The sequence below is a fragment of the Micromys minutus genome, assembly GCF_963924665.1.
Source record: "Micromys minutus genome assembly, chromosome: X".
NCBI classification, from domain to species: Eukaryota; Metazoa; Chordata; class Mammalia; order Rodentia; family Muridae; genus Micromys; species Micromys minutus.
Genome location: NC_137970.1, coordinates 5,053,287 through 5,063,140, shown reverse-complemented (window position 1 = coordinate 5,063,140; position 9,854 = coordinate 5,053,287).

The window sequence follows — 9,854 nt, the reverse complement described above, 5'->3', positions numbered from 1 at the left end:
GACAAAACAGTGGTGAGTCAGGAGAGCAATCAATCCTGTTCACGGCAGATTTCATGCGCTGGTTGAAGTGACTCAATTCCACTCCTCCAGGAAAAAAGGAACAAAACAAGTTGATCAAGGCAATCCTGGTCTAATGCTGACTTGCCTTACAGAACATGGTAGCTGCGATTTATCCGTGACTGCATTCTTCACCAGGCAGACAGGAGATGCGACCTCTCACATGCAAATGGGTTTATCATTTAGTCTTTGGCTGTTGTACGGAACATGCGAGGAGAACGAGAAGTCGGCGGACACTGGAGCAGGTTATTACTGTCACCTGTGTAGCCTTCTCTTCCTCCTTTTCTTCCCCCCCCCTTCCCCTCCTCTCACTCTTTTTTTTTTTTTTTTTTTTTTTTGTCTTGCTTTGGTCCAGTACTTTTTATTTTATCTGTGATTACAGTTAAGATACCTTATAAATATCAGAAGAGAATTTTTTTTTTCAAAACAAAGATAGATGTAAAGATTTTAAACATTTTTTGCTTAAAATTATACATTTTTGTCAGTACTGTTTTTTCAGACATTAAAATAAATTTTACATAAAACCATGTGAATATGTTTTTTAGTCGGTACTTGATTTTTTTCAAGGGCTTGACAGTATGCATTGAAAACGTACTAGTTGCAATAAGCGTAAAGTACATGCAAAACAAAACGCAACATGGAAATAGTCAAAGTCTTCTTGTTTTGTGAATATATGTATAGTTTTTGTTTTCTTTATTTCTTGGACTTCATACAGTCTGTGAGTTGTTTCTGGGGGAGTGCAAGCCTCTGGGGTTAGCATCCCACTATCAGTGACTGCATATTATGTCTGTTCTTTTGTGACTGGGTTATCTCACTCAGGATGATCTTCTCTAGATGCAGCCATTTTCTTAAGAATTTGGTTAAGTCATTGTTTCTGGTGGCTGAGTAGTATTCCATTGTGTATATGTACCACAATTTTTGTATCCATTCGTCTTCTGAAGGACATCTGGGTTCCTTCCAGCTTCTGGCTATTATAAATAGAGCCGCTATGAACATTGTGGTGCATATATCTTTGTTGTGTATTAAAGTGTCTCTGGGGTATATGCCCAGAAGTGGAATAGCTGGGTCTTCAGGTAGTACTATATCCAATTTTCTGAGGTATCGCCAGACCGATTTCCAGAGTGGTTGTATTAGCTTGCAACCCCACCAACAGTGGAGAAGTGTTCCTATTTCTCCGCAGCCTCGCCAGCATCTGCTGTCATCTGAGTTTTGGATCTTGGCCAATCTGACTGGAGTGAGGTGGAATCTTAGGGTTGTTTTGATTTGCATTTCCCTGATGGCTAAGGATGTCGAGCACTTCCTCAGATGTTTTTCGGCCATTCGGAGTTCCTCAACTGAAAAAGATTTGTTTACCTCTGTACCCCATTTTTTAATAGGGTTATTTGATTCTCTGGTGTCGAGCTTTTTGAGTTCCTTGTACACCTTAGATATTAGGCCTCTATCTGATGTGGTGTTGGTAAAGATCTTTTCCCATTCTGTTGGTTGCCGTTTTGTTTTCTTAGCCTTACAGAAACTTTGCAATCTCATTAAGTCCCATTTGTTAATCTTTGACCTTAGAGCTTGAGCCATTGGTGTTTTGTTTAGGAAATTTTCTCCTGTGCCTATGTGTTCTAAGGTTTTCCCTACTTTCTCATCTAATAATTCCAGTGTATCAGGTTTAATGTGGAGATCTTTAATCCACTTACACTTGAGCTTTGTACAAGGAGATAAGAACGGGTCTATTTTCATTCTTTTGCATGTTGAGTGCCAGTTGGACCAGCACCATTTGTTGAATAGGCTGTCCTTTTTCCATTGAATGTTTACTGCTCCTTTGTCAAAAATCAGGTGACCATATACATGAGGGCTCATTTCTGAATCTTCTATTCTATTCCATTGATCCACTTGCCTATTTCTGTACCAGTACCATGCAGTTTTCAGCACAATTGCCTTGTAATATAGCTTGAGGTCAGGAATAGTGATTCCCGCTGATGTTTTTTTGTTGTTGAGGATGGTTTTCGCTATTCTAGGTCTTTTGTTATTCCAGATGAAATTGCACATTGATCTTTCCAATTCCATGAAGAACTGGGTTGGAATTTTGATGGGGATTGCATTGAATCTGTAGATTGCTTTTGGTAGGATGGCCATTTTTAAAATGTTGATCTTTCCAATCCATGAGCATGGGAGATCTTTCCATTTTCTGAGATCCTCCTCAATTTCTTTCTTCAGAGGTTTGAAGTTCTTGTCATACAGGTCCTTCACTTCCTTAGTTAGAGTCACACCAAGGTATTTCATAGCTTTTGTAACTATTGTGAAGGGTACCTTTTCCCCAATTTCTTTCTCCACATGTTTGTTTTTTGAGTATAGGAATGCTACTGATTTGTTTGAGTTAATTTTGTATCCGGCCACTTTGCTGAACTTGTTTATCAGCTGTAGGAGATCTCTGGTGGAATTTTTGGGGTCACTCAAGTACACTATCATGTCATCGGCAAAGAGTGATGTTTTTATCTCTTCCTTTCCGATTTGTATCCCCTTGATCTCCTTTTGCTGTCTAATTGCTCCAGCCAGGACTTCCAGTACTATGTTGAATAGGTAGGGAGAGAGTGGGCAGCCTTGTCGAGTCCCTGATTTTAGTGGGATTGCTTCAAGTTTCTCGCCATTAAGTTTGATGTTGGCTGTTGGTTTGCTGTATATTGCTTTTATTATGTTTAAATATGGGCCTTGGATTCCTGTTCTTTCCAGGACTTTTAACATGAAGGGGTGTTGGATTTTGTCGAATGCTTTCTCAGCGTCTAGTGAGATGACCATGTGATTTTGGTCTTTAAGTTTGTTTATATGGTGGATTACATTGATGGATTTCCTTATGTTAAACCATCCCTGCATCCCAGGGATGAAGCCTACTTGGTCATGATGAATGATGGTTTTGATGTGTTCTTGGATTCGGTTTGCAAGGATTTTGTTGAGTATTTTTGCATCAATGTTCATAAGTGAGATTGGTCTGAAGTTCTCTTTCCTTGTAGGGTCTTTGTGTGGCTTAGGTACGAGGGTTATTGTAGCCTCAAAAAATGAGTTGGGTAATATTCCATCTGATTCTATCTTTTGGAATAGCTTGGTGAATATTGGTGGTATATCCCCAATAAATGTCTGATAAAATTCTGCACTGAACCCGTCTGGACCTGGGCTTTTTTTGGTTGGGAGGCTTTTGATGAATTCTTCTATTTCTTTAGGTGTTATAGGGTTATTTAGATGGTTTACTTGGTCCTGGTTCAACTTTGGTACCTTGTATCTGTCTAGGAATTCGTCCATTTCTTCCAGATTTTCCAATTTTGTGGAGTATAAGTTTTTGTAGTAGGATCTGATGATTTCTTGAATTTCCTTAGTTTCAGTTGTTATGTCACCACTTTCCTTTCTGATTTTGTTAATTTGGATACTCTCTCTTTGCCCTTTAGTTAGTCTGGCTAGGGGTTTATCAATCTTGTTGATTTTCTCAAAGAACCAACTCTTTGTTTTGTTGATTTTTTTTGTTTCTATTTGGTCTATTTCTGCCCTAATTTTGATTATTTCTTGCCGTCTACTCTTTTTGGGTAAATCTGCTTCCTTTTGTTCTAGGGCTTTTAGCTGTGCTGTCAGGTTGCTGATGTGAGCTCTCTCCAGTTTCTTCTTGGAAGCACTTAGAGCAATGAGTTTTCCTTTCAATACTGCTTTCATTGCATCCCATAGGTTTGGGTATGTTGTGTTTTCGTTTTTGTTGAATTCTAGAAAATCCTTAATTTCTTTCTTTATTTCTTCTTTGACCCTGCTATCCTTTAGCAGAGTGTTGTTTAGTTTCCATGTGTATGTGGGCATTTTGTTGTCTTTGTTGTTGTTAAAGACCAGCCGTAGACCATGGTGATCTGAGAGGATGCATGGGAGTATTTCAATCTTCTTATATCGATGAAGGCTCGTTCTGTGTCCAATTATGTGGTCAATTTTCGAGAAGGTGCCATGGGGTGGTGAGAAGAAGGTGTATTCTTTCACTTTAGGATAGTATGTTCTGTATATATCTATTAATTCTAGTTGGTTCAAAGTCTCTGCTAGTTTTGCAGTGTCCTTGTTCAGTTTTTGTTTCCCTGATCTGTCCATTCGTGAGAGTGGGGTGTTAAAGTCTCCCACTATTATTGTGTGGGGTGAAATGTATTTTTTGAGCTTTAGTAGAGTTTCTTTTATGAATGTGGGTGATTTTTTATTTGGAGCATATATGTTAAGGATTGAGAGTTCCTCCTGACAGATTTCCCCGGTAATGAGTAAAAAGTGTCCTTCTTTATCTTTTTTGATAACTTTTGGTTGGAAATTTACTTTATTCGATTTTAGAATAGCCACTCCAGCTTTCTTCTTGGAGCTGTTTGCTTGGAAGTTTTTTTCCCACCCTTTTACTGTGAGATAGTGTCTGTCTCTGTCTCTGAGATGAGTTTCCTGTATGCAGCAAAAGGCTGGATTTTGTTTATGTATCCAGTCTGATAGTCTGTGTCTCTTTATTGGGGAGTTGAGCCCATTTATGTTAATAGATATCAAGGAATAATTGTTTCTGTATCCTGCCATTTTTGCTTTTTTGGGTTGAGTTGTGTCCGTGTTTTTTTTTTTTCTTTTTTTAGTTTTCTTGTTTAGGAGTTTTCTTGTTTTTACTAGGCTGTATTTTCCCTCCTTGTATTGGGTTTTCCACCTGTAATTCGTTGTAGTGCTGGGTTTGTGGTCATATATTGTGTGAATTTTGATTTGTCTTGAAATATCTTTGTCTCTCCATCGATGGTGATTAAGTTTTGCTGGGTATAGCAGCTTGGGCTGGCACTTGTGCTCTCTTAAGGAGTGCATGATGTCTGTCCAGGCTCTTCTAGCTTTCATAGTCTCTGCTGAGAAATCGGGTGTGAGTCTGATTGGTCTGCCTTTATAAGTTACCTGACCTTTTTCCCTTACTGCTTTTAGTATTCTTTCTTTACTTTGGGCACTTGATGTTTTTACTATTATGTGTCGGGAGGTATTTCTTTTCTGGTCCAACCTATTTGGAGTTCTGAAGACTTCTTTTATGCTCGTGGTCATCTCATTCTTGAGGGTAGGGAAGTTTTCTTCTATGATTTTGTTGAAGATATTTACTGTGCCTCTTAGTTGATACTCTTCTCCCTCTTCTATTCCTATTATCCTTAGGTTCGGTCTTCTCATTGTGTCTTGTATTTCCTGGACATTCTGGGTTAGGAGCTTTTTGTTTTTTGCATCTTCTCTGGCTGTTTTGTCTATGTTTGCAATGTTGTCTTCTGCCCCCGAGATTCTCTCTTCGATCTCTTGTAATCTATTGGAAATGCTTGCTTCTGTGACTCCTGATTTCTTTTTTTGGTGTTCTGACTCTAGGGTTATCTCTTTTAGTGTTTTCTTTATTGTGTCAATTTCTGTTTTAATTTCCCTCTTCCATTCCTTTATTTCTTTGGTTCTGTTTTCGTCTCGTTCTTTGAGTTCTTTGAGTGTTTTTCTTGTTTCTTCTTTAAAAGCTTCTGAATCTTTTTGCTTTTCCTCCCTTTCTTGTTTAAGTAACTCTATCAGCGTCTTGAGGCATGTTTTCAGGTCTGTGTCTTCTTTCTCTGGAGTGTTTGGAATTCCTATGTTTGCTACTATCAGAGAGCTGGGTTCTGGTGTTGCTAGATTGTCTTGGTTTCCTTGGGATATACTCTTTCTCTTTCCTCTTGCCATTTTGTTGTCAGTGATATGTTCTTGCCTTTCCCTTGTATCTGGTCTGTGTCCCTGGTACACTTTCGGTGTGCACTCCTCAGAGATCTCTCTACTCCCCAGCAGCCCAGGTTCCGGGTGGCAGCTGGGCTAGGCTCTGCTCTGTGTACTGAAGTCACCTCCGAGCGGGAACAGATGTTCCTAAGATTTGTTCCTGGTCACAGTAGCTCAGCCTGTACAAGCCGCCTTTCCGGCTGGTAGTTGGGCCAGGCTCTGCTCTGCCACCTGAAGTCCTCTCCGGGTGGGACCAGCTGCCACCCGGAACCTGGGCTGCTGGGGAGTAGAGAGATCTCTGAGGAGTGCACGCGGAAAGTGTACCAGGGACACAGACCAGATACAAGGGAAAGGCAAGAACATATCACTGACAACAAAATGGCAAGAGGAAAGAGAAAGAGTATATCCCAAGGAAACCAAGACAATCTAGCAACACCAGAACCCAGCTCTCCGATAGTAGCAAACATAGGAATTCCAAACACTCCAGAGAAAGAAGACACAGACCTGAAAACATGCCTCAAGACGCTGATAGAGTTAGTTAAACAAGAAAGGGAGGAAAAGCAAAAAGATTCAGAAGCTTTTAAAGAAGAAACAAGAAAAACACTCAAAGAATTCAAAGAACGAGACGAAAACAGAACCAAGGAAATAAAGGAATGGAAGAGGGAAATTAAAACAGAAATTGACACAATAAAAAAAGCGCTAAAAGAGATAACCCTAGAGTCAGAACACCAAAAAAAGAAATCAGGAGTCACAGAAGCAAGCATTTCCAACAGATTACAAGAGATCGAGGAGAGAATCTCGGGGGCAGAAGACAACATTGCAAACATAGACAAAACAGCCAGAGAAGATGCAAAAAACAAAAAGCTCCTAACCCAGAATGTCCAGGAAATACAAGACACAATGAGAAGACCGAACCTAAGGATAATAGGAATAGAAGAGGGAGAAGAGTATCAACTAAGAGGCACAGTAAATATCTTCAACAAAATCATAGAAGAAAACTTCCCTACCCTCAAGAATGAGATGACCACGAGCATAAAAGAAGTCTTCAGAACTCCAAATAGGTTGGACCAGAAAAGAAATACCTCCCGACACATAATAGTAAAAACATCAAGTGCCCAAAGTAAAGAAAGAATACTAAAAGCAGTAAGGGAAAAAGGTCAGGTAACTTATAAAGGCAGACCAATCAGACTCACACCCGATTTCTCAGCAGAGACTATGAAAGCTAGAAGAGCCTGGACAGACATCATGCACTCCTTAAGAGAGCACAAGTGCCAGCCCAAGCTGCTATACCCAGCAAAACTTAATCACCATCGATGGAGAGACAAAGATATTTCAAGACAAATCAAAATTCACACAATATATGACCACAAACCCAGCACTACAACGAATTACAGGTGGAAAACCCAATACAAGGAGGGAAAATACAGCCTAGTAAAAACAAGAAAACTCCTAAACAAGAAAACTAAAAAAAGAAAAAAAAACACGGACACAACTCAACCCAAAAAAGCAAAAATGGCAGGATACAGAAACAATTATTCCTTGATATCTATTAACATAAATGGGCTCAACTCCCCAATAAAGAGACACAGACTATCAGACTGGATACATAAACAAAATCCAGCCTTTTGCTGCATACAGGAAACTCATCTCAGAGACAGAGACAGACACTATCTCACAGTAAAAGGGTGGGAAAAAAACTTCCAAGCAAACAGCTCCAAGAAGAAAGCTGGAGTGGCTATTCTAAAATCGAATAAAGTAAATTTCCAACCAAAAGTTATCAAAAAAGATAAAGAAGGACACTTTTTACTCATTATCGGGGAAATCTGTCAGGAGGAACTCTCAATCCTTAACATATATGCTCCAAATAAAAAATCACCCACATTCATAAAAGAAACTCTACTAAAGCTCAAAAAATACATTTCACCCCACACAATAATAGTGGGAGACTTTAACACCCCACTCTCACGAATGGATAGATCAGGGAAACAAAAACTGAACAAGGACACTGCAAAACTAGCAGAGACTTTGAACCAACTAGAATTAATAGATATATACAGAACATACTATCCTAAAGTAAAAGAATACACCTTCTTCTCACCACCCCATGGCACCTTCTCGAAAATTGACCACATAATTGGACACAGAACGAGCCTTCATCGATATAAGAAGATTGAAATACTCCCATGCATCCTCTCAGATCACCATGGTCTACGGCTGGTCTTTAACAACAACAAAGACAACAAAATGCCCACATACACATGGAAACTAAACAACACTCTACTAAAGGATAGCAGGGTCAAAGAAGAAATAAAGAAAGAAATTAAGGATTTTCTAGAATTCAACGAAAACGAAAACACAACATACCCAAACCTATGGGATGCAATGAAAGCAGTATTGAGAGGAAAACTCATTGCTCTAAGTGCTTCCAAGAAGAAACTGGAGAGAGCTCACATCAGCAACCTGACAGTACAGCTAAAAGCCCTAGAACAAAAGGAAGCAGATTTACCCAAAAAGAGTAGACGGAAAGAAATAATCAAAATTAGGGCAGAAATAGACCAAATAGAAACAAAAAAACCATTGAAAAAATCAACAAAACAAAGAGTTGGTTCTTTGAGAAAATCAACAAGATTGATAAACCCCTAGCCAGACTAACTAAAGGGCAAAGAGAGAGTATCCAAATTAACAAAATCAGAAAGGAAAGTGGTGACATAACAACTGAAACTAAGGAAATTCAAGAAATCATCAGATCCTACTACAAAAACTTATACTCCACAAAATTGGAAAATCTGGAGGAAATGGACGAATTCCTAGACAGATACAAGGTACCAAAGTTGAACCAGGACCAAGTAAACCATCTAAATAACCCTATAACACCTAAAGAAATAGAAGAATTCATCAAAAGCCTCCCAACCAAAAAAAGCCCAGGTCCAGACGGGTTCAGTGCAGAATTTTATCAGACATTTATTGGGGATATACCACCAATATTCACCAAGCTATTCCAAAAGATAGAATCAGATGGAATATTACCCAACTCATTTTTTGAGGCTACAATAACCCTCGTACCTAAGCCACACAAAGACCCTACAAGGAAAGAGAACTTCAGACCAATCTCACTTATGAACATTGATGCAAAAATACTCAACAAAATCCTTGCAAACCGAATCCAAGAACACATCAAAACCATCATTCATCATGACCAAGTAGGCTTCATCCCTGGGATGCAGGGATGGTTTAACATAAGGAAATCCATCAATGTAATCCACCATATAAACAAACTTAAAGACCAAAATCACATGGTCATCTCACTAGACGCTGAGAAAGCATTCGACAAAATCCAACACCCCTTCATGTTAAAAGTCCTGGAAAGAACAGGAATCCAAGGCCCATATTTAAACATAATAAAAGCAATATACAGCAAACCAACAGCCAACATCAAACTTAATGGCGAGAAACTTGAAGCAATCCCACTAAAATCAGGGACTCGACAAGGCTGCCCACTCTCTCCCTACCTATTCAACATAGTACTGGAAGTCCTGGCTGGAGCAATTAGACAGCAAAAGGAGATCAAGGGGATACAAATCGGAAAGGAAGAGATAAAAACATCACTCTTTGCCGATGACATGATAGTGTACTTGAGTGACCCCAAAAATTCCACCAGAGAACTCCTACAGCTGATAAACAAGTTCAGCAAAGTGGCCGGATACAAAATTAACTCAAACAAATCAGTAGCATTCCTATACTCAAAAAACAAACATGTGGAGAAAGAAATTGGGGAAAAGTTACCCTTCACAATAGTTACAAAAGCTATGTGACTCTAACTTGGTGTGACTCTAACTAAGGAAGTGAAGGACCTGTATGACAAGAACTTCAAACCTCTGAAGAAAGAAATTGAGGAGGATCTCAGAAAATGGAAAGATCTCCCATGCTCATGGATTGGAAAGATCAACATCTTAAAAATGGCCATCCTACCAAAAGCAATCTACAGATTCAATGCAATCCCCATCAAAATTTCAACCCAGTTCTTCATGGAATTGGAAAGATCAATGTGCAATTTCATCTGGAATAACAAAAGACCT